The following is a 26,056-nucleotide window of genomic DNA, read 5'->3' as shown; positions in this document are numbered from 1 at the left end:
TAGATGAGTCATGAAAAAAAGAGAGAATGATGACAAAAGCAGGTGCATTAATGTCAGAAATATCAGAGGCAGAAGGAAGAAAAGCATTGAGAACAGATTTTGAGATCTGATCAGAATAGGATGGCTGGAAACATTAGTCGGAACATCTATGAAAGACTGGAGAGGGTGGAAGACAGAAAGGAAGAAATCCAGAATGAGTGGGAAGAAAGAAACGCATTTGTAATTGCTTTGTCAGGAATACACTAATATCTTCCTGCTATAGAACCTTTTCTTTCTCTCCAAAAGATAATCCCACAATTAAAAGGGGATTGTCAAATGTACACATATGAATACAGTAAATTAATCCAAAACAATTTAATCAATAGTAATTGACTATTAAAAGGATTAAATTATCAGGGGTCAAATCCAGCTGTTCTTTCTCAGACTGGACTATCACCATGGACGTAAATTACTAATCCCTGTAGAAGGAATGTTAGAAAACATGCAGAAAGGGTTAAAGTTGCTCCAGGCATTACTTACTCTCTCTTCAGGCATTTCCTATACATCAGCTGCTGCTTTGCTTAAAGGAACTTGCTTCTTAAAATGTCTATTCTGCCAGGCAACCACAGTAACTGACATTAAGGGAAAAGCAGCACCACTGAATGGGTTTCAATCTGCCCTTTAGCAATGTCCCACCTTTGCCTTCTCTATCCCTTGTTTCCTTTGCAAAGGCTGTATTACAGATGGAGGAGTGGAAGAAGGTAAAGAATACGTAATGTAATTGCTTCCCATTAATAAAGAATGGTTAGTCCAAGCAATCTCCCTCTAAGTATCCTTCTATCAGCTAACAAATGGACCTAACCATTGGCAATGAGAGAAAAATCAATTTATTTGGAAGTGATGCAAATTTATTACGAAAAATGCTTCTGGAACACTGCAAGCTTCTGCCATTTCTGTTGATGAATTGCTTACTTAGAACTATTGACCTAAAGCAAGGACTGCTGTCTGACAGAACTGCACTGTGACAGAAAAGGGCCTGGAGCTGAACTTATTTGCAATTCCTTCACACTCTCTGTGGAGAACTACATCAGTCTGCTCTTTAGTGTAGAGCATCTGACCCTATTGCTGAATAGCTATTCTAGCTGGTGGCAGAGTGTACTGGATTTGGCTGGGATAGACAGGATGACATTCCCTGTCCCTGACTATCTGCTTACAGAAGTGGCGAACAAAAACCCTGTGGCTCTTGTCATCTCTGTGAGTGAAAATCTAAGCAGAAATGAGCATAGGAATAAAGGAAGTCCCTAACTTCCTCTTCACTCCCCCACATCATAAGCAAAGGTTATGACAATCTAGCCTTGAGTAATTTGGATTAAAACATCTCAGTGAGTCAGCTGTTTGCAAATAGCTCTCCGCCTTCCTTTGTGCTTCATCTCTCTGTGTGCTTTGCATTCACATGAGTTCCACCCCTTCCTCCCCCGCCCCCCGCAACTTCTGCATGCAGCTAAGCTCTGAGAAGCTTTGCTGCAATCTCTCTGAGCATTCCCTTTTGAGGTCCAGCATCTTTTGATCCCAGCAGTAGTCACAAATTTGCTTTTAAAGTTTTGATCATAGAATGAGACAGCCATTTTGTCTCCTACTAGTGATCTGTAGTTTATCCAGAAGTTATGGTTGTTGAAAATACACTTTTTATATGTAATACACTTATGAATTCTAAACAGTATCACGCTTCTAGGCTTTTACAGATATTTTTAAGTTAAAAGGCTGACCAAATGCCGTTGAAACACGCAGCAGCCTTTGTTCTTTACAACAGCATAAATGCTCTAATTTTGTTTTCTGCCCTGCTCTTTTTTTTTCTGTTGTTGAAGCTGTTGAAATTCCACAGTTTAAGCAGGCCCAGTTGCTAAACATATCCTCTTGGTTAGTTCATTTTCTTGCAATATAGCTACTTTCTGATTTCACAAGAGTTGACTCACTTCTGACACAATGTTCCAAGATGAACACCCACACAGTGTAACATTCAGACTTCATTCTTTTCTCCACATATGCTAGCACTCTCATCACCTGAAAGTAGAATCTTCAGCTGACCAAATATGCCTCCAGTATACTCCCATAGAAATCTGATTATTATAATACTCTATTGAAAACTTATTTACTATTGATGGTGTATTAATTGTCAGCAAAGCTGTGCTAATTTAACTGAAGACAGGCTGAAAGTTTGATTTTAAAAATACCAATTGATAATGTACCTCTTCATGCTTTTTGATATACAACAAATTATGTTGAAATTTGTAAAGCTGTCTGTAGAAACACATTGGCTTGTTCATCCAGTTATGAAAATAATATGAAGCCCTTCTAAAACACAAACAATAAAGTTCAGTGTTTTATCATAAAAATATTCAAAAAAGTCTTTTTCCCTAGCTGATCCTAACTAAAACCCCTATCCTATACTAGAAGTAACTTTGTAAGGGGTGGGGGAGAGAACCAAATTAGATAGAGGGAGGGAGGGAAAGAACAACACTTAGCTGTATTTTCAGAAGTACCAGATGGCAAGTCATGGAACTTAAAGCAATAAAACACCTAGAGTTTCCAGGCAGTTCAAGACACCAGAAAAATAGACACCAGGAAAGCAGGAGTTTATTTATGAGGAAACCATTTAAAGAAACAAAAAGCTACCTAAGGAAACTGACTAAGAGAGACTAGACAAATAGTACACACAGATTGAAAGGACATAAATGCAGACATCCTCACTGAATGCTGTAAGCAAGAGTGAAAGAAAGAGCTGACTACTATATAAACCCTCATTACAAAACACAGTTACATGCAACTCCACAGGCTACCAACAGAAGAATGAATAGCAGTACTGTGCAAACCAGCCAAGGAGAGGGCAGAGGGCAGAGGATTATACGTATTGTGCTGTCTGAGGACATGAAGTACAAGCAATGGCATAAAAATCTATCGGAGGAAGTTTAAAAATAAATATTAATAACATATTTTCAATGATAAGATCACTTGCAAATGATTTTTTTAAAAAACAGTATTAGACATTGTATTGTCAGAAAAAAATGGAAATGTTAATAATGTCTTTTATATCTGCAGTTTGTGTTATTCTACACTGTTAAACTAAGCTTCAGCTGGTTCATAATGCACAGTGAGTTCTACATTTGGTGAAAAAACCAAAATGTTTGCACATATCTGCAGGTTCATCTTCCGTATTAGATAAATTATGTTCGGTGACATCTGAAACCACTGAACCAAGACTTTGATTGCCAGGCTTCCTAGAAACATAAAAACCTCTTTGAAAACTATGTAACAACATCCCATGAAATGAAAATTAAAGCCATATTCCATTTTTCTTTTTAAGATTATTCAGCTCACTGATGACATTTTTACTTATTCGTTAGGTGGTCTTTTGATGAAATGGCTGGTCTGGCAGACCATGGATAACGTTGATAATGCAAATTCAAATTGACAGACATGTAGGAAGATGCAAGATTTGATGCTACCATTATGTGATATGAAATCTTTGGCTATACTGAACAAGTATAATGAGACACTTTTCCGAAGTCACTTTTGTTCAAATAGTGCCACTATTCCACTATGAGCAGGAGTCAAGGAATTACTTAAACAGCTTGCTACCACATGGCTTAAAATAATTTCTTAAGGATTATATATTTTGCAATTTAAAAACAACAAACAAACAGTAGGAAATGTTTTATATACCCAGTTTAAAGAAAAATAGCCACAGGTTGTTATGATTAAGCTAACACAGCAAGACATGCTAGGATTTAACACTAAAAATAATGAAATTTATTTTGTAGGTTAAAAAATTCTCTTTCAGGGCCTGGAATGTTCAGTACGTTTATTGAGCTTTTAGAACTTAATTTCACAAAATAGATAGTAGAACGTTTGTAATAAAATATGGTCTTTCCCCCAAATTTGACCAAATATCATTAGATAAGCTAACATTAAAATTTTATGCTTTGCGGTCTTTTAAAAATTTTATGGACAGCCTCATGCTTCACATAATTTCTCAGCAGGTCAGACAACAGCAACAGTGAAACTCTATTAAGCACTCTGAATACCTATCTTCAGTTTATTGAGACATATCAGGCTGTTTATTTGATCCACATATCAAACTGTGGCACCATGATTAATTTAGCATACTTCTGTCACTTTCCCCCTATGGCTATACATACATATTCTAATAGCATGTACAGTAAAATTACAGGAAATAAAAAATATTATCTACATAAAGAGAATTTTTTTTAAAAGAAATTCTTAAGAATAAGCCAAAAAGAGCAACTGTTCCCAATAGCCAAGAGCTCAAGCAGATACAGCCTGCCAGATTCAGGAAACTCCACACCAGGCCTGGTCAGAGATGTCTGAGCTGCCTTCCCATACCTGAGTGAACAGGGATGAACTTGAGCAATTCTGGACAAAGTCAACTAAGCTCATTCTCTTGGTCCAACAACCAACTCCACTGGATTACAAAACTGAGGCAGCAAAGAGGAGAAGGAAGCAGACACACCAAGGCATTAGCAGCGACAAAGCAGAGACAGAAGTCCCAATGTCATTACAGGGTAAGGTGGAAGATACTCATGGGAAAATAAAAAATCTGGATCCAGAGTGGTTTGGAATATTTCTCAAGTGAACTCTGTTTATATACAAGCTGGGACCCCGTCAGAAAACAAGGATATATAACTGTATCCTCTGTCCTTGTACACACAGTGTTCTTGTAGATGCACACTAGAACTTTTCTTTCCTATTACCACTGATCAAAGCACTTAAATAAAGTGTCGTCTCTTAGGAGAAGGGGCACATTCAACAGCTTAAACATAGCAGTAGCATATTAGAAAGGAACATTCAGTTCTTGTCTGTGCCTGTAAGGCAGAGTCATTGGTATATAATACCACACATTAATGTTGTTCCATGAGCATCTGGAAGACAGAAAAAGCTACAGCAGCATCCCAACCTCTCTACTTCAATATTACTCTTGGATACTGGGAGACATATATACATAGGACAAAAAATCACCACAAAGACCAGGAAACAAACAAAATTAGGCCTCATCCAAATCTATACATATATCATTAGCATATTGTCTCTTTGGTGTCCTGGAACATTACACAGTCAACATTTCAACAATTCATTATCAAATCAAGTGCAGTCCCTGATACCAACATCAGTGCAGGGGCATACATTTATGACTGAGTACATTATAGATAGTATGTAAGCTTACATTTCAATGAATGCTCAAGAAAAAAATCATTTTTAATAATTCTATGTAAAATACACTTTGAAAAATTAATGTCTCAAAAAAATCACTCAAAAACGTACTAGTATTCAATAATCTTATCTCTGTGTGTGCAAGTCACACATACGTATTCATTTAGGCTACAGATACAAGAATAGGGTACAACTAACAAAGATTTCATCACAGTTGCTACCCTACTCAGAAAGTGGTATTTGAAAGGTTAACACAGCACATAAGTAGTATGGAAGAATACTGATAATAAAAACGGAAGCGAGGAAAAGAAAACCTTCTACTCACACTTTTGCTCCTCCCGTGTAGAGTACAGGTATTCTTGTTCATGGTGACTCTATGACTAAATCAGAAGTGTTCTGCAAGTTTCAAAGGAGAGGTTTTATCCCTTGACCATCCAAATACCAGCTGTTATACGGAAAGGAAATTAATTCATCTCATTAGCATCAAGGTCTTTGCAAGTTGTACAACATCCAGGCATAAGCCACTGCTTCAGTGTATAAAAGTCGCAAACATTCTAAAATCCAGTACAGGAGATGTTTCATGTGTCACTAAATCATACAACACATACAGTTAGCCTGAACCATACAACAAGCATACCCATGAACAGTGCATGCTTTCCAGTCAATAAAAAATGCATGCCAACCCAAACAATTACGGAAGGTTACAGACTTCCGAGACAGAGCTTTTTGCCACAGTTATTTAACTAGGTATCAGCAGAATCGTTTGTAATAATGAAATAAGCCTTATTGGGTATTTTTAGCCAGTTTCTCAGTCTGAGGGGATTTGTTAACTTACATACTATTCAGACCAGCAGACATATGCTAAATTTGAGGGAAGATGGTCAGCTAGAGTAATTTTCAAATCCAGGTGCCTAAGGATGTTTAAACCAGCAGTTGAGTACTTTCATATAGTTGTCAGACTTTAACAGATTGGTCTTTGTATTATAACAATAACTAAGCAAAAACCCTAGCAACTGATGATGGCATGGCATGGCAGCTTTTGAAATGCAGCGTTCATCAGCCTCTGGGTAAGTGCATAGCAGTAATCATGGAAGAGTAGAGTTAAAGGGAAATTCATACGCTCCAGGATCAGGCAGTTGAAAGATTTATATTCTCATTTGGGCCAGGTACATCTCTGCACGCATTTTTTTTCCTTAGCTCTGTCAGCCAAAGATGAGGTAAAGTGCAATTTCTGACCAACAGAACTGTTCTAAGTAAAATCTCCTAATATAGAATCAATCACACCAGCAAAATTACAGGTATGGCTTATTTCGCTCATGGGCAGGCACATCACTGATGCAACTCGTATGGGTACAAGAAATATTTTCCTAGGTTAGGCATCATACACACTAGCATAGTTTTGCTAGCATAACATACTGTTTTAAAATGACTAAGTTTTTGAGAATCTCCAAAGCCCACCTCTGCCAAAACAGAAAATGGACTCCTAAATGTCAGTATGACACTAAGAGCCAAATATATTCACACAGATATACACACATACAGGTGTAGTTTCCTGCCCCCACAGGAGAACATCATGGCCTGTGACAGATCTAAAAGCCTAGTTTTCCTCCCTAAGAAACCCACTCATCTCAATGCATGAGCAAGTCTCCAGCACACTACTCGATCTTTTGATTTGTTTTCTAAAACCCTGCAACTTCCTTCAGATAAATAATAAATATGTGTTGATTATTTATGTATTTAATTATTTATGGGCAGCATCCAGTAACAGAGAAACAAAGCCAACTGTTGAGGAAACAGCTAATTTTTTTCATATTTAGAGATCATATATACAAATATTTTTGTTGGCAGTTTTACAACAATGAAATAGAGGATCTAATTTGCAATTCAAGCTGCAGAGGCTATACCTCCTCATGGTCCTGCTGGATGCCCTTCAGGGTAACCAAGTTAGCCTCTGCCCCAGTGTGATAGAGTTATAGTTGCTTCCTCCCTATTGATTGGCTTCGCCAACCACTTGATAGTTATTTACAAAGGTGAAACAAATTTTGTCATTGATGTCAGATCATTGCCTGTGCCCATGGGTATATAGTTGGGCCTAGTCTGGCAGTTCTTGAGGGTAGTGCTGTCCGGCTTATGTATACCCTCACATTGTAATTGACAATATGGGTCAGCCGTTGCGGATTACATTCTTATTGGCGGCCACACAAACAAGTCCATTGGACGTGTGAGATGAAGTGGCCATCAGAAACATCAGAGACCACAAGAGACTGGTGGAAAAGGAAAATTGATTTGATTGGGCTGGAGTTTATTAACTCAGAGATGGATGGTTTGGAATGGTGTCATCTTTCCACCCGGAATGACAGTCTGGCCAGGCTGCCAGAGGTGTATGAGGTGCCTATCTCTCCAAGTCTCAGGGGCATTACCATCAGCCCACACTCAATGGAGGCAGAGAGTCAGGAGGGGGAGGAATCTTCACCCCCAGGAGCCATGGCTCAATTTTCTCCATTGCCATCAACACCGATCCTGGCTACCAGTGGAGATTTGCCATCCGAGGGTACATCGGTTGTGAAGGTCCTGGACAGAAATCCCTCATGTCCATGCTGTGGGAACCATATAGGAAAAAAGTTGGGATTGCTTGAACATCTAAAGAGAGCACATGGGAAGAGAAAGATCTTATTCCAGCATTCCCTGGAATCCACTGAAAGAAGCAAAAGCAATATGTGCATTGTTTCTGCACATAGGTGATAGAGTGTTTATGTGAGAAACCTAACAATCACATCAGTAGATTTGGGAGCACATAGGAGATGAGTAGGGGAGACTGCATTGAAAAAAAAACACACGATCTTAATCATTTTGTGGGATATCATTATAGGCTTTCATTAAAAGAATTTGCATTCCTAGAAAACTATCCTATTATAAAATATTAATATACTATTCATATACTATATCTAACATATATGAATATATATAGGTATACATAAAAGCCATGTCTATCTAAGTTTTGTGGAGAGAAAAAAGAATTTTCAGTGACAAGTCTTTTACTTGTCATCTCTACATAGAGATCAGTATCCACAAAAGAGTATCTTCATGTTACTTTTTCTATTTAAAATAGCTACAGGATGAAATGGACACAAAAATAAATAAATCATTGCTTAATCCATGTTTGTATGAACATCCGTAACGTACAAATCCATACCACAACCAGAAAGCAGGATAGCAGAGCTTTTACAGAATACAAGAGAAAAACAAAGGCTATTCATTGCTAGGATGAAGTTTAAAGAGATTACTTCTTGCCCAATGTACATTTGATCAAAGAGACTGAACAACGTTCTCTGATCACTATTTTTCTGTGGATGTAATACTTAGAATTGTCACATGACATCACAAGAAGACACCTCACTGAACTAGCCCAGAGGTGCTTCCAGCAGCCAGACTGGTGCAGTTTATTATAACAGGGACATGAGTCATACAGACAGATGCCCTACTTTCAGACCTTTGAAGCTTCCCAAGTTTTCATTCAAAGGACTATGAACCTTATTCCTGTTGAGTATGACAGATATGACCAAAATATTAGCCAAAGAAGTAGTGCAAACAGAACGTATTCATAGTGGACTTCAAGCAGAACTATATATATACACACTTTTATTTCATCACCTTAGTCATTAAGCCTTAATAATTACTATTCATACAGAAACTGTCAAGCACAACAAAGAAGGACAAAAAAGCTAGTGACTTCAAATTGAAGATTTTTCTGATACTGCTTAGCTTTTAAACAATAGAGGACAATTAAAATGCAAATGCTCCTACTGAGTTGGTAGCTCAATTATAAAACATTTTTATTTTTCTGAACAGGAAATTAAGAGATGACAAAATAAATAAAAATAACTTCCTATTTGCGCTCTGTATCTCGCTGTACATTTTCGCTACTCTTTCAAGATCTTTACATGGAGTGGAGGTCCATTGAGTAAAACAGCATATTCACACAAAGAAAAACACTATCATTCACTTCAGGAAATTCTAAGAAGTTTAGAAAAAAATATCAGAGAAATATTCAAAGAGGAGAAATGAAAAACAACAAAAAATTTGGCCAGACTGCTTGAGCAGATTCCAGTGTGAATCAGAAGATTTTAGAAGTAAGAGAAGTTCTTGTAACATCTAGGATATTATTGTTGTTTGTTTGTTTGTGTGTATGTCTGTCTCTTCACAGAAGAAGCATAGTTTCTGTAAAAAGAGCTGTAGAACACTGTAAAATAATCCTTGCTGCACAGTTTGATGGACTTGCACTCTTTCTGCTTGCCAGATAGCCTTACATTCCTTTAATTTTATTTATTTTTCAAAAAACTTCACTAAAATTTGCACAAGCATACATTGAAGTAGCCAGGAAGCTCTTACATTGTTTTAATATTTATGACTTGAGCGTGAACAACCTGGAGTGTTTAATGCTTGTGTACAACAGCTGCCCATCCACCCTCTATCAGGCATTTGACAAACAGAAACTAAGGTGACGACATTGTCTTCCATTAGGAGTTAATATATACCTATATCTGCATACCTGTATCTTGTGCTTGCTCACTCTTACATACATAGTTTAATCTTGTTTACCTTGGGCACTTATCTAAAACCTGAGCAAAAGGATTTCAATGTATGAATTCAGGATGAAGTGACTTTGGGGAGCAGACTGCTGGCAGCTAGCAAGATTATGGTACTACTTACTATTTTACTAAATCTGACTAAAGGCACCTGTGTCTGTAGCAGAGTTGTGTTTAATAAAATATAGCTCTAGGCTTCAGTTTTTTCTCCTTTCTGATCAACAACATTCATGATCTAGAAAGATTTTAAACAGTGATTTAGGTTGCCAATCACTGCCTAAAATCTTTCTATAAAAGGTGTAACAAGAACTTAAGATACGGCTTACTCCCTGTTGCCACCCAGCACCCATATGCATGAGTGAGATGAAGAACTCATACTGTTTATCTCTGACATGTCTCTATTTCTGAGAAGTTCTGGGCTGATAAGGTAGCCAAAATTCTTTCAATTAAAAAGACAGGAATAAAAGCACATCATCATACAGGATTAGAGAATTCTTGAATGATCTGCCTGTCTCTCTGATCTGCTGTAAAAGACCTGGCACTGCTCTGAAAAAGTATGTTGTTTACAGATTTTAATCTCAGAGACAAGCAAAGCGTGGTCCCTTTACCACAACTGTGGATAAAAATCCACAAGGCCTGAGCTTCTCTCTGCACTGTATGACTCATTCAGTGGCCAGGACCGATTCTGGAACACTTTAATGTTGGCTTGTTTAATTTCAGTTGGAGTTGCTGTTTAGGGACATTGTTCTTCCTCAGCACAAGAGAATACAAAAGAAAAAAGCCAAAACAAAAGAGCAAAGACACTCCAATGAATCTGTTAAGCCACATTGATGAAATTTTCAAAAGCAACAGGCTGTGAAAGACCTAGGCAACTGGAACAGATGTGAAAGAAAGGCAAAAGAATGAGGAGGAAAGAGGTTCCAAAATACGAATGTATTTAGATCCATCTTCTTCCAGAGTACATGCTCAATTTTTATTCATCTCTCCTATGCTAAGCAAGACACTGTATTTCTCTAGTTATAATGACTTAGTAGGAAAAACCAGCTTGTACTTATAGGCTATTACTGAGATATGAGAAATCTATAATTGAGACCTGTGCAAATAAATACTTGAATATTCAAGGCCAAATATATTCCTATTATCATGCTACTGATGATTTATTTCCTTAACCACCTGGTAAAGCATAACCCAGAAATCTGTCAAACGTGCCTAGCTAGACTAGATTTTACCTCCTTTCATTCAATATGACATATTTTTCTATACAGTCTGCTTCACATTGTAGGCATTTTTCAAAACTATGGATTTCTTCAGAACAGAGAGAAAGCAATTTAAATAATAAAATGCAAGGTAATGTTTAAAGCAATTAGTTCCATCATTCTACAGAAAACAAATATCCAGAAACTGATGTTGAAACTGAGTGACTCTGCCAAAATCTCAGGTATTTTAATTTATTTTAGAACAGTGGAACTTATATGGAATGTCGTAATATCAAACAATGTATATAACATCTCTGTTTACATACTTTTACACTGATTTTATAAAAAACATAATTGGCATGAGTGTGAACATTCCACATTCTTTATATTTGGCTAAATGCAGAGCAAGCAATAACATGAATGTTGTACCAAAAAAATCTCAACACTACCTCAGTCCAAAAAAAAAAAAAAAAGAAAAACCTTACTTGTATTATTAAACTGAAAAGCTAATAATTTCTACTTTGCTTATATTCACCAAAGTTTAAAAACACTACTATAAAAGCCAGTGTTTCAGAACTACAAGGGAGTTCCCTGGAAAAATCTATTGTATACAACATTAACATCTCTGAAAAGTGCAGAAAAATAGCATTTAAACATGGTAAATAGACTAAATCCATTCATAAGCGTTTTGTATTTTAGTGCTTTTTTGGAATTTCCTGTTCTTACAATAACCTCTTCTGTTAGCAGGAAGGATATGTAAACAATCTTTCCAGTGGAGAAAATGGGAATTTTGACATTGATCCAGGTAACGTCAAAATTTAATTTCAGTAGAACAGACATGAACTCTTGTCACACTTGCAGGAAACTGTATTTTCATCCATTTTTCTTTAATTTTTCAAAGGGAAATAGTATTATTCACTTTAACAATAATGCCTCTGCAAGTATTAATCACAAATCCAGCAATCAGCTAACATGAATATTTTTACTGTCAGCCCTTGATTGTTAAGTACTGTACCCTTTTTTTTTTTTTGAGATCCAAATTCCCAGGATGCTATTGAACAAAATTAAGCAATACTGCAGAATTACTTTCCTATATACTTTCTCAGTTGAAATGCAGGTTATGAGAACAACTTTTCATGAAATTTTTGCAGCCTATGCAAGAAAGAGAAGCCTTCTGTTTTTAGAAGTTCTTTGAGAAGGCATATTATTGTATTGATACAATGCAAGTATTGATGTCAGACAATTCTGAGGACTTACTACTAGAAATGTCATTAATCACAGCTGTGTATTGGATAATGAAGATTAGCCAGCAGGATGCTGGGTTTTTAACAAAAAAATTGGAGTAAAATTACTGTAGCAGGTTATAAAGCATAGAGAAATGCAAAGATATCCCTATTGCTAGATTATCTAGTTCTTTCTTTGGATAAAGTTATAAAGCCTGGTTTTTTGGAGACAGGGAATGTGATTTTAGCAGAATACAGCATGATGTCTAGGGGGACACTGAAATTCACTTAGTGCCTTTTTTCTTTTTTTTTCTTTTTTTTAAATAACTTCCATCCATCCAGAAGTAAGTGCCCGGTACTTACCCAGAAAAATGCTTTAGAACAGAAAAACGGAGACGTGAAAGCTGGGGAGCTCAGTCAGGCATTGAGGGTGGGGAGGGGACATGGAGAGGCAATTTTGGGTAAGAGTATTTCCACTAAATATATTTTCCTTATGACTGTATATTTGATAACTGCATTTATAAAATTACAGAACAATTGCTAGTATTTTATTCGTGACTTTTGTGTGTCAGCACTGAAGACTCACAGCCAGCGACTTGGGCTGACTCAGTCCTAGGGACTGTATCAAGACTGAACAAAACAAGATAGGCCTTCCCCTATTACATGTACAAGGCTAACTACCCAGCGTGACCACAAGCACAGAAGTGCGTGCTCACCTTTAACACACTGAGAAAAATCTCATCTTATTTTACAATCAAGTAACATTTTTCTTTTTTTTTTAAACAGGAAAAACATTTTTTTCCTTCAATCTTTTTCTCACGCTAAAAACAGATCAAAGGAAGATAGAAAAAATTGGAGAGAGTAAATCACAAAGTATTTTTTATCTGGTCCCCTGCCTCTTCTGCCAGTGAGGAAATAAGAGCACCACTAGATATCAACACTTTTGATAATGTAATGTTAACTTCTACTTAAATAGAGTTTTAACTAAAAGAACATCATCTTTCATTGTCAGGGAAGTCCTTTTCATACTGAAGTGAAATACATGTTTGATACTGGATCGCATCAGTCTATGTCTGGCCTGACAAATTAGACATACCTGGGAGCACTGTCTGGCACCAAGGCCTGCCAGCCTGCATCCAAAACATTAAATTTAGCCTCAAAACCAGTATGGCAGGATGGGTACCATGTATGGGGGAGAGAACAGCCTGCCTTCCCTGGCTCCCAAACTACCACAGCTGCCTGGGAGCACACCAGCGGCCAGAGCCGAACCAGGCTGGGAACTACCCTGTGAACAGAACAGCAGAGGCCATTGTAGTTCCCCGCCACCACTCGCGCCCCCACCCCGTCACCACTCACCTACCTTTCTTTATGCAGGCTATTGGTTGTAAACAGCAGGGTTTAAGGAGACGGAGCAGCAGCGGTGCCTTGTGTGGGAGGTGGCCATGGGCTGTCTTGAGGCAGTCACAGCCGGCTCCAGCCGATCCACAGGCACAGCCAGCAGTTTTTTTTCAGTAGTCCAGAGTCGGCCGCAGCGCCCACTCCGAGGGTGGCTGGAGGTGCTGCGGGAGATGTGGCTGGAGAAAGGAGGCACCCCAAAAGGTGCCCCTCTGAGGGGACCGCAGCCCATGGGCAACCTGCACCAGAGCGGGGACACTTTCCTTAGGGGACTGCACCCACAACATATCGGGAACACCCCTGAGGGACAGCCATCATTCCCCTGTAGGCGTCTCTTTCGTAGCCTAAACTGCCCTGGTCAGTCTAATGGTTTCTCACCCTGAATCATCCCTCTCACTCTTCTGAACCTGCTCCATCCCACTGTACCTGGAGAGGCTTCCTTCTTTCACAAACTCTTTGAAAATTACACATGCAAGAGAATACTGTGCGTGTCCTGACACTACGCACAACACAGTGAATAGTGCTGAGGTCAGGCACTGCTAACCCCAGGTTTCTGCCTGTTGGATAATGACTGTTCTAAGGATGCTTTCTTTTTAGTGGAGGAACTGACTTAAAATAGCTGTAATACACTGCAAGTTCTCAAACATGTGCATCTCCTCCTAGCACTGAATGGATACTACATTTATTTAACAAAAATGGGTACACTTCAAGATGTCTGATCAGAACCTCCCACACTGTTCAACATGCAGGTGGTCCTGGCACGTACACACGAGCATAATGGCAGTCTCTGCTTCGTTTTCTGCTGTTTTCCACACACTTCCTAACATTTCAGCTTCCTCCTTGACCTCTGAGCATCAAGCTAGCATATTCATACAACTGTTTACTTTTGCCCGAAGACCTCATTTCTACACAGCAATATTCAGTCAGAGCCCATCATGCAAGTTTAAGCTTGCCCCCCTCCCACTGTGTGCATCACTTTGCATTTCATTTTAGATTTCATCTGCTATTTTATCACATTCTGCAGTTTTGCAATTTTACATAGTTGTCTTTAATGCCATGAATAGCTTAGTATCACCAAACTTTTTTTTTCCAAATCATTTTCAGTATATAGAACAGCACAAAGCTCTGCTTCCTGGCAAGCTCCCATTTCAGAGTTAGTAATTCATCTATTTAATTCCTGGGCTCCTTTAGAACTGTTCTGTCAATTGCCCTTGTCCACTGCCTGTTTATTTAATAAGCTCTTCTACTATTACCTCAATCTGGGGCAGATCATTTGATGCCTCTTACAAGAAAAATAAAATCTGTCATAAGAGGCTTCACAAGATCTCCTATACAAAGCCTTTGCCAAATGTTCCTTTAATCCTAGTTATGTCCCTCCCATCTCTCTAGCTGACTTCATCATCTGGAAGAGGTTTCTTAGCAGATTTTTTACCTTCATACCTTTTTTCCTATTGCCCTTTTTTGGTCTTCCTCATTCCATTTTTATATGTAACTTCTCAGAATTTATAATGTTTTCTATTTTCCTCATTTGGGCAAAACTTCAACTTTTTGAAGGATATCTTTTCTTTTCAAGGACTGTTTTTATCCTACTGTATCATTGTGTCAGCTTTCTTTCACTTTCTAAAAAACTACAAACTATATATTCATATTCTCTCAATTGTTTTTCTTGGGCTTCTACTAGTTGTAAAAAAAAATAATTTATTTTTATAGAAGCATGTCCTTCTTTTTCTTTACTGTGTCTAATACTAATACTGCTCTGTCCTTTCAAATTTCCTATTCAATAAAAATTTTCTAACTTTACTTTTCTTCAGACATACAAAAATTACCTAGGGCAATGCATCATTTTGAAAGGTGATTTTTCAGAACTATCTGCCTTCCCTCACTCTTGAATTTAAAACCTCAGATATAACTCAACCTCAAAGGGTTTAAAACCTTAGTACATCATCTTGATTTGATACGTTACCTGCTTCCTTTGAGGTTCAAATAAAGTCTATCTGCCTAAAAAGAATTTTTCTGTTCTAGAAGCACAGATCACTCACATTCTGGTACTATTTTCTCATCTGTATGATGAAACTTTGGCCCTCTGCTTCTTCTTGCAGTACTGCATGCAATACGGGAAGCACTTCGGGAAGAGAGAATACCACAGCAGAGATTGAGTATTACTTATACAACTTTTGAAACCTTTTTCTGGAAGTGTTCATGCTTTCCCCATCTCATCATATACTCATTTAAATAAAGGATAGCAATAACACCATTTCAGAATAACACAGCCACCTTTTCTTTCTATTATAACTGCATCTGTTAGAGTTTACGGATGCAGTTCTAGCACACAAAATTCATGTTTGATACCTTAATTTAAAAATAGCATATTCTCTGTATAAAAGTCAGCATATGCTGTCCCCTATAAAAATGTTTTAATTACTATAAGGCATCAGTAATCGTTTGCTTTCCATCTTCCACCCATGCCGTATGTTCACATTATGACTTTACAGAGCGACTCAGCGTCCCCTTCTGTATGCTGGGTTTTGCTTCATTTACAGGCAGCACTAACATTCACCTGTGCCTCACAGTACTATAATTTCCTCACATTCTACACTTTTCTAAAACCCATCATAATTTCCCTCCTTCTGTTCACATTTACTACTGCATATATTTCCTATTTTTTATAGTTCAAGTTTATTAAAAATTATCCCTGCACCCCAAGCTACTCAAATTTATGCTATTATCATTTCACGGCATTTCCAGGGGAACAGGTCCAGACTGACGTGGCAGCAAGGCATTTGAACTCAGAATTTGGCTCCATGTCAAAACATAGAACACACTGCATATAAATGACTGTTTAGAGAGAGCTGTGTGATCCAAGTGACAAACCCTTGAAACTTGCTATGCAAGGCTAGCAGTTGTACCATTTAAGGCAGATGTTTGCAAGTATGAATTCTTCATATAGGTGAGAGCTGGGAACAGATGAAGAGATTTGTAAAAAGCTAGAAATAAAACCTCTAAGTATGATAATTTTCTACTTCATATTTAGATAGAATTTTGCCACAGAAGCGGTGGAGTAAAATCAAAGCTGGAAAATCTAAAAGTATATTGAGAGAACAACCTTGTTGGCTCTGATTTTAATACTGTTTTGTCTAATAGTGAAATGCATAGTTAGGAGACCTTGTACACTAGACAGACTCTTGAACATGTTTGCTCCACAGAAATCTCCTGCTTTATATTCCTGTCATATGCCAATGACTGTCAAGGTCAAATTGCTAATCCCTAGTTTGTGAACTCTAAACATAAAAATATTAGTGATGAGGATCTTGGATTTCATAAAATAAGATACACATGTACCTTTTGATGATCTGACATAATTTATTTAAATTATACCAAAAATAAGAATCATGTTACTCTGAAATTACTTGAGGTGACTGAAAATGAGCTGTCCTCAGGCTTCACAAACCTGAATTTGAAAGGCTATTATTCTATAAGATTAGACTGAGAAGGTGCACAAAATAGAAGTTTATGTCATTCTTCCTTTGGCTCAATTTAATTGAAGGAAATCAGAGCTAAAAATCCATTTGTTTGAACTGCTGTTCAATATTTCAAAAATATATATAATTTTTTACAGAAATACTAGATTTTTATTACATAACAAATTTAATTTACTTTTTATTGTGTTTATAGTCTGCCAATGGAAAACAACTTCCTTATGGAAAAGGAGTTAATATGATCTAAAAGAGAAACAGGAGAATCTTCACAGTATAACTAAAATACAGTTTTCTGAATACACAAGTAATCCATTTGCTACAGCAAAAAAAGTATTTGGATTAAAATTATTTGGATGAAGTGCAAAAGAAAAGGGTAAAAAAAAAATCCACAAATGAGAAATCCAAGAAGAAATTTGTGTCTATGTCCAAAGTCTAGTCTAGCATTTTGGATCTTCCTATCTTTTTATATCTAGCTGGACAGCAGCTTTCACAGATACAGCTAGCACTGGCTTAATGATATCTTAACTTTTATCGTCTCCAGTGCTGCAGATAAGATTTCTCTTAGCTCAAGACAAACTCCAGGAGAAGCATTTGATTTTGGATACAGAAAAGATACATCTAAAGCTTTATCTCTGCAATCCCAGAGAAGGCTGAAACACCTTTTATTTGATTGGATTTTTCTCCCTCTTCTTTTCTGGCAGAAGAAAGAGAGCAATTGAGAAACATAGAAAGGACTCAGTTTTGCTGTGTTTCTTAGTTAAAAATCCTGACTGCTCCTTTGGAGTTTTGATTCTAGGAAGAAAGTGAAAATGATTCCTTGTATAAGGTATACCAAAATAATCACAGAAGCCATAAGAACTCAAAGCCATCACAGAAATTAAAGGAAAAAGAGGCCCACAAGTTGCCTACTTGTTATCGAAGAAGGAAGGAGTATCAAGAAAATGTGTGCTGCGTTAATTGCAAGAGGACTTCAAGGTCCTTAGTTTCAGCATTGAAAAATCCTTCTTAACTACAAGTTATGTGCCCAGACTTCCTATACAGTACGTGTTAAGAAAATTAAAAATATGCTCTGCCACTAAATGGCCAACCAAGATAATCAAGGCAGGGGGGGGGGAGGGGGGAAGTCAAGCTAGAGTTAATTTGAAAGACAATGCATCTCCCAGCCAGAAAAACCTTTCCTGAACTTTGGATTAACATGGAGGATGATACTTCCTCTCAAATGGAAGTGCCTGTGGTATCTTCTAGTTATCTTCATTATTTAAGAAGTCTAAGTGCTACCAGAGCTCTGGGAGATGCTCTGGGCTGAGCTTCACCCCCTGCCCACTTTGGAAGAGAGCGTTGAATATGCATCTTTCAGTTCACAAGGGAGTGCTCTGTACAACATGTGATACATGTTTCATGGATTCTGAGGTGGATCTCTCTTCTGGAGCTGCACAAATTACTATAATCAAGTGGCTAAAGGAGCTGAAAATTGGTGCTCTGTCCTTAAAGTCCTGCATTACTTTCTGCTTATGTTTTAGATTAGACCAAATTCAGTAACAATATCATCATGGGACACCAAAGAATAGCAGTTAGTTAAGCTATTATTTCAAATAGCAGGATATTATGTACCCTAGATAAATTCTGAGTCTGGAGTAACTTAGCCTTATCCTGTTGAACCTTCAATGAGAGAAAGAAATTCCCTTAATTCTTCTGCAAGGTAAGAATATGCATGGTAATTTTTAGAAAGAAACTGACATTCAGCATGTGTGCACGCACGGGCTTACTGCATAAGAACTTGTTCACCAGGCTGTAATCATAGAATGATTATTAGATTAATCCCCACAGGCAAGATACCAGAGAAACGCTCCACATGAAAATCTAGGCACGAAGAGTATTAACTGCCAAACTCTTCAGTGGTGCCTGTTTATGGTACAATGCACCAGTAGCAGTTTTACAGACACTTGTGAAAGTTAGATACCTCCGCAGATACCAGCAGGGAACAGATTTGAGGATCTGCATTTTAGGCCTAGCCATTTATATACAGACCGTGTTTCAAGAATAATGAGACCTGGCATTTACATATTGAGGGCTTAAACTTCTTCCCCAGATTTGACAGTAGAGATACTGCTAAATTGTTTCTGTTCAAAGTTCAAAAAATTGTTAGGAAAAATGAAACAAGGCAGGGAACTTGAGATAAATGCAAATAGCAGAAGGCACTCACAACAAACTTCGTATAGTTACTATTAAGTACATATATACACACATGTGATGGTGCTGATATTTCTGTAATTTTCTACTTTTGAACAGATTATGTTCCCATCTGAGCTGTGGCTACAGCAGTAACCAGGATGATCACACACAGACTGCATGGCCTGGCGCACTGAGCCTGGACTTTACCAGCTGGTTAAACCTGCTGCACTGCGTGGCTGGCAAACAAAGAACTTTCCATTCAGTGTGTCCTTGACATTTCAGAAATATGTGTTTTTCCCAGATGAGAGAAATGGTGTAAGTTTATCTTAGTAGCTTCCTTAATATTATGATGAATCTGAAATACCACAGAACTGTACATAAGAAATGCAAGCATATTTGTGGGTAAGGTTTCCAAAACTATGTCATTTGATGGCTGAATAATGAAATAACAGGAAATTATGACAGCAAATCTACATCAGACACAGACCTACGTTTATTTTCTAATTCTAGTAACCTAAGTACATACAGCGCCAATAAGTGGATCTTTAGAAAGTAAACAAGCTTAACTGCACATCTTTAACATTATTCATTAGATGTCTGTTGCTCAGTACTGGACAAAATCATCCTGGTACAATTACAAAACTGAACTTTAAATCCATAAGTCTAGGTTTTCATATTAATTTCTAGATTACTCTTTTATATTCAAGGAATAATCTTTTTTTTTTTCGTTCTTCCACCATTCACAATAATAAGATTTTTTTCTTTCTTTGAATTTCTCCTTAAACATCAAGCTCTATCTCAAAGACTGTGTAACAAACCACTGTTACAGTAATCGTTACATGAGCAGTGCACTAAAAATTCTGCTTTTCTGAACAGTCTTCACGTCAGACAATAAAACATCATCATCTTACAAAACCAATTCTGTCTGCCTATTTTTTCCCCTATCTAGCACTAAATTATTAGCCCAGGCAGTGTAACAAAGGCCTACATTTTTTTTTTAAATTAGATTACCAAGTTAACCACTAGAATCGACAGTTTTAATCAAAAACTAGTTTTGAATGCTTTCTTTTTTGAGAGCTCAGTCTGGAAACAGATGTGTGAGGCATGTCATATTTTTACATGTTTTCATATATAGACATACACACATACATTTGCCTCTGCAAAAATACACACATTTTGCTATATTTATGATGAGTGGGAGGCAGAATTCTGAAATGCAAACACAGATCTCATGCTATTTAATTAGAATGTGACTAAGATAATTTGTATGACTATGGCTTCATGAAGCACTTAAAAAGAGGCCATAAAAATCAGCAATACTTATATCCAGAAGGGATTTAATTCACAGCTCAAGCAAAACACATGAAGGTGAGAAAGCATCTGATACCATATAATCCAGAAGAAATCTTTTCCCAACTGCATAACAGAATCTGAATTGATCAGAACTTCTGAATGGGTAATTATGTATATTTAGATTTAAAAGCCTGGGAACCAAGGATTGCTTAAAATCCTTTCAGTACACTACTTCTGTCACAAAACAGACTGTTATATGTCATATTCACTTTAACAATCCAGACAAAAATATTCATAATATGTCTATTTCTTCCTGGGCCATAAAGTCACCATAAGTTAAAAGCAAAAGGAATAAAAATTATCAAAATGGCACTTCTGCAGTGTAAGAAATGTTAAACATGAACCCCTACAAACTGGCTAGGAGAAGGCTTTTCTTTGTTTCTTTCTCTCTTTCTCCTCAAAATGTACATACCCATGCTCCAACCAGATATAATAAACAAGGTAAATGTGTTATAGGAAGATATTATTGGAAAACAGAAATCTAATATTGTCTTGACAACTTAGAGATTTGGGGGTTTTTTTGTCCACTTTCTTCACAAGTCCTCATCATTTCAAGAAATTACTTAAGTGGTAAACTTTAATCCAACCCTACTATGTGCAATAAAAGAAGTCAAAGGTATACAAAGGAGAGATTACAACTTAAAGGAAACATTCTGTAACTGCTGTAATTTACAGACAGATTTCAAATTACATGCATACTTAAATCCAGGAAAAGCATTCCTTAAAACATTATAAATATTTCTGACCTTTAAATTTAGAGTATATGAATATGTATATCTTGGTACAGAAACAACCAAATTACATAGAAAAGCTCACAGTAAAGTGGCTTCAACATTGTCAAGTACATTTAAAGCACAGAGCGTAATTTTTCCCAAATGTAAATACCATGTGTCCATCCCTACCTAACGCTCTGCCTTCCTTTCCTGTGCAACATCAGGTTACACTGCAACATCCCTATGTAATGTTTGACATTCTGCGGACAACATAAATAGCTTCATTTATTTTCATGTTGCCATTCACTAAACCTACTATTAGTTTGTGTCTTTGCTGCGGTTCTCATTTGTTTGTTAAACTGCAATAGCTTAATTTTTCCTAAACTTTCTTTTTGAGAAATTTAATCTACCAACTTGCTTACTGCACTGAAGTCTGGAGTCTGGCTTCCTGAAATTTATTGGTTTGGGTTTGTTGTTCTCCTACTTTCCCTTCTTTTCATCAGTTTCAAGAAGTTGCCCTCCATTTTCACATTCTCAAGGAAATCCCACACTTAGACAGTATCCATCTGAGCTGTATTTTAGCTTTCTGTACCAAGAAGCTGTAACAAAAATAATCAGGAATCTGATAGACAGTTAATATGTTCTTGTATTCCTTCTCCAAAAGATTTCTGGGAAATCTTTCCTACTACAGTATCCAGTGATGTCATTTAGTCTGTAGTTGCTCACAGAAAGCACTGTTTACCTGTCCTTCCAAGTTTGGTGGCATGCCGTGCAGCATCAACACAATAGTGCAGCCGATTTTTTCTCCTTTAAATATTGTCTACAGACTTTCAGCAGATCCCATTCCTTCTGCATTCTGAATTCCAGACCAAGCATACACATCTTTGATTTATAGAACAACATACGTCTTCCCTCTTATCTGTCCCTCCTTATATAGTAATATTCCAGTCAGACAAGTTATTCCACAAGTCTCTGATATGTCAACTAAGTCATAATGTCAATTGTGCATTAAGACTTTCAGCTCCTCTTGCTTGTTTCTCATTCTTCCTGTATTATCGTCCAGGCTGACTGGACGAGAAGTAAAAAAGTAATAGGCAAACACAGACAAGAATATAACAAGTGGGCAATGGCCTTAATGATAAGGATTTCACAAATTTTTCTTTAAGCACTGAAGATTTCTTTTAAGCAGATTCCAAAAATCATCTTTATCCCTCAACTTGTTCAGTTTCCCTTTGCTCCATAGTAAACGTCTGTCTGGACCTATCAAAGTGTCCTTTCCACATCTGGTTTACAGCTGTGTAACGGGATAAGCTCCTAGAACTGCTAAATTTTCATGACAGCTAGCAGCTGTGCTTCAAAATCAAGTTTCTTCAAAGGGGCTGTTCTTGTATCTGCACAATTGAATGACACTAGAAACATCTATCCTTGCATCTATGTTCAACCTGTGCTGTGAAAAACAGTGTAGATGAATTAATGATTTCTGAGAAATTAGAAGTGAATAGAGAAAAGTTCTTTGCACCTTCTCTTGGATCCAGAGGTTGGGGTCAGTTAACCATGTCAATTGTCTGCTGAGATTAAACAAGCCAAAAGTATATGAGTAAGTCAAAGACATAGCTCTGCTATATACAGTGCATGATTAACAAAGAAAACAAAACAAAAATTTTTATTTCTTTGCTAATGTCGTCTTCTTAGTGGATCTTCAGGGATTCTGTAGCGTAGGAGTTAGAAATATGACCAAAGTACAGCAAGTGCTACTGCAGGTAAAACACAAGGTGGTTGAAACGTTAGAAAAATAGCTTATGATTTAACACATCAGGGAAACATGGAAAAAATTCATTTCTTTCCTCCTTCTCTCACAAAAACTATTAAGACTTCTTGAACACATACTGAAATGCTTATCTAAAATGCCACTTCTCAGAAATGGTAAGAGTGTTAATAAATGCTTTGATGATACGGTTAATGACAAAAATGTTGCAAACCATATTATAACTATCCAGTTTTCTATTTGCAAACTAAGATTACCACATTTGCACAGAGGAGGTACCCAAAAATGGACAGATTATATAATTGAAGAAAAAGAAAACCTTTGTAACAGCATCAGGTTTTTTTTCCTCTGATGCAGACCCAACTATTCTTGAGAGAGGGAGAGGTGAGAGATCCCCCTCTTTTAGCTCATCAGAAATAAGTAAAACTCAGTACCTTTCCTTAGAGATCTAACTCCCCACTATAAAAAGGGCCTAGAAACCTTTTTCCACACCTTATTTAGCACTCTCTGCTTACTCTGGGACAACATTAGAAATGCTACTTTGGTGTGTCCATATCTCTTTCTAACCCTGTGCTCTGCTGTTTTCTCCTGCCTTTCCTCAAAAGCACAGGCCCCTTTACTTCTTTGGCAAAGTAATTTCTCAGCTTCCACAACCCATCTTTTACTTAGTCTGTTCTGCAGGCAGATCTGTAAGGCAGTGGCCTCCCCTGATTAAGTGCTTATAGGACAAAGAGGTGATTCTCTGTCCCCTCACTGAGTGGAAAGGTTGCTGCTATACTCAGGACACTAACCAGTTACTGCTCAGGACAGAAATCCTGCTGGAGATGACTAAGACCCATTCATTCCCCTCATGTTTTCAGGCACATGTAAAGAAGACTTTTTTCACACTTTTGTTTCCCCCCTCCCACAGAATGTGCTCAGATGAGCTTGCACCCAAGATCAGCATGTTATAGACGAGAATATATTTCCTTTTTTCAAGTCCCTGTCCTAAGCGTTACATATCTGAGCATGATAGCACATCTGAAAATATTAAAGATACATGAACACAAATGATTTGGGAGTAAAAGTAAACCCACTACAGATTTACAAGTCTGAAAATCCCTAAAAAATAGAAAACAACAAACCAAAACCCAAAACCAACAACCCAAAATAAACCACCCCACATCCTGTAGATGCTCCTTTAAAAGTAAAATACAACTCAAATCCAATTCTGTTTAGTCTTTCTGCATGACTTACCTTTTTTTTTAGCCCTTATGTTATACTTTTTATTTTACATCACACAGATATTTGAGTTTGGAATAAAGATCTTTGTCACAATACAGTTTGTCTAATCAGGCCAGCTTCCCCACTGCATACCAAAAACTTCTCTCGGGCATCACTAACTGGTCTGGAAACAGTAATAGCATCACGATTAAAAGACTATGGCCAGAGTTCAGACAAGGAGCAAGACCAGGAATTATTCACAGATGGATGCTTACAAATGGAAATCTCATTCAAAAAAAACCCCAAACCATGAAAATGCAGATGCATATCTTCCTAGAGTATTTGATAGCTCATTTTATAGCACAGCCTGACCATTACTCTTGTGTCTTTATTCTAATTGAGAAAAATGTGGGTCACATCCAGTCCACAGCCATTGGTCCTCACATTGACTGGTTGAAGGTGTTTTAAGTAGTTTATTTAAATAAATGTATTTAAATTCAGGTAATTTGTCTATTTTCACATGACTAATAATAACTAGCAGTTTAAATGGAGATTTACTAAGGTCAGCTAGAAATGGAGTTTAGCTAAGCTAAGGAATCAAGAGCATCTATACAGAAGTTGCTCAAATTGTCTGACTTGCTTTAATTAAACTAATTAATGTCTGTCTGTACACAAGGCCTTTCTTTAGCAACCTATCTATCACCAGCCAAAGGAACTGCCAGCCAAAATTACTTTCTTGGGGACACGTGCAGGCAGAGGTTATATCGATTGTTACCATCATGAGGCTGGACAGCCAACCATTTCACCCTGCATGCGAGATGGCGTTAAAAGTTCTGACCATGAGAAGAGAAACCCAAGCTACTGGGAAGGGTGTTTATGGCAGAGGCAGACACACGCTCGTGCAGTAAATGGAAACTGTTTTGCAGCCTAGAGCTCTTAGTTGCAGCAGTCAGGTAGAATTCACAAAACCCTAAGACAGGTAAGTAGTGGCCATCTACAGATTCCTAATCTGGGGCAAAGTAAAACAAATGGCCATGAATCAGCACTGAAAGCTAAGCCAGTTGTTTTACTTAGCCTTGAAAGGAGTAAGAGCTGTTACTGTGCTAATACTTACCCCAGCTAGTGGTGTAGTAACCATAAGAAAGGATGGTAACATCCTATGATACCTCACTAAAATCCTGAGTCTGACATTTAACTGTATCCTGCATCTTAGGGTAATGCATGGAAGAGATAATGAATGCCCATTATAAATAGGGTTAGCATGAAAAGTTTTGCATAAGTTTATTTATCTACACTTTTTTTTTTTTTTTTTTGTGAAGCATGCCTAAAACTAAACAAACTGATACTGTGGTCAAAGTTTAAAAGTACAAGAATCATGACATCATCAGATTAAAAGTCCTTTTTGTTTTTCACAGTGGCAAACGCCAGATGCCCATGGAAGAACAGAAGAACACAGCAAGAGCATAGACGATGTTTTCCTTGCATAATCTCCCAGACTCCGGCGACTTCCAGTTCAGGGACATCATGAGCCAAAGTAATGTCCTCCTATTCAATAGAATTATAGAATTATAAAATCATTAAGGTTGGAAAAGACCTCTAAGATTATCGAGTCCAACCGTCGACCCAACACCATCATGTCCACTAAACCATGTCCCTAAGTGCCGCATCTACATGTCTTTTAAATACCTCCAGGGATGGTGACACAACCACTTCCCTGGGCAGCCTGGTCCAATGTTTAACCACTCTTGCAGTAAAGAAATTTTTCCTCA

The sequence above is a fragment of the Pygoscelis adeliae genome, unplaced genomic scaffold, assembly GCF_000699105.1.
Source record: "Pygoscelis adeliae isolate BGI_AS28 unplaced genomic scaffold, ASM69910v1 Scaffold446, whole genome shotgun sequence".
Classification (NCBI taxonomy): Eukaryota; Metazoa; Chordata; class Aves; order Sphenisciformes; family Spheniscidae; genus Pygoscelis; species Pygoscelis adeliae.
This window is presented reverse-complemented; position numbering follows the sequence as displayed.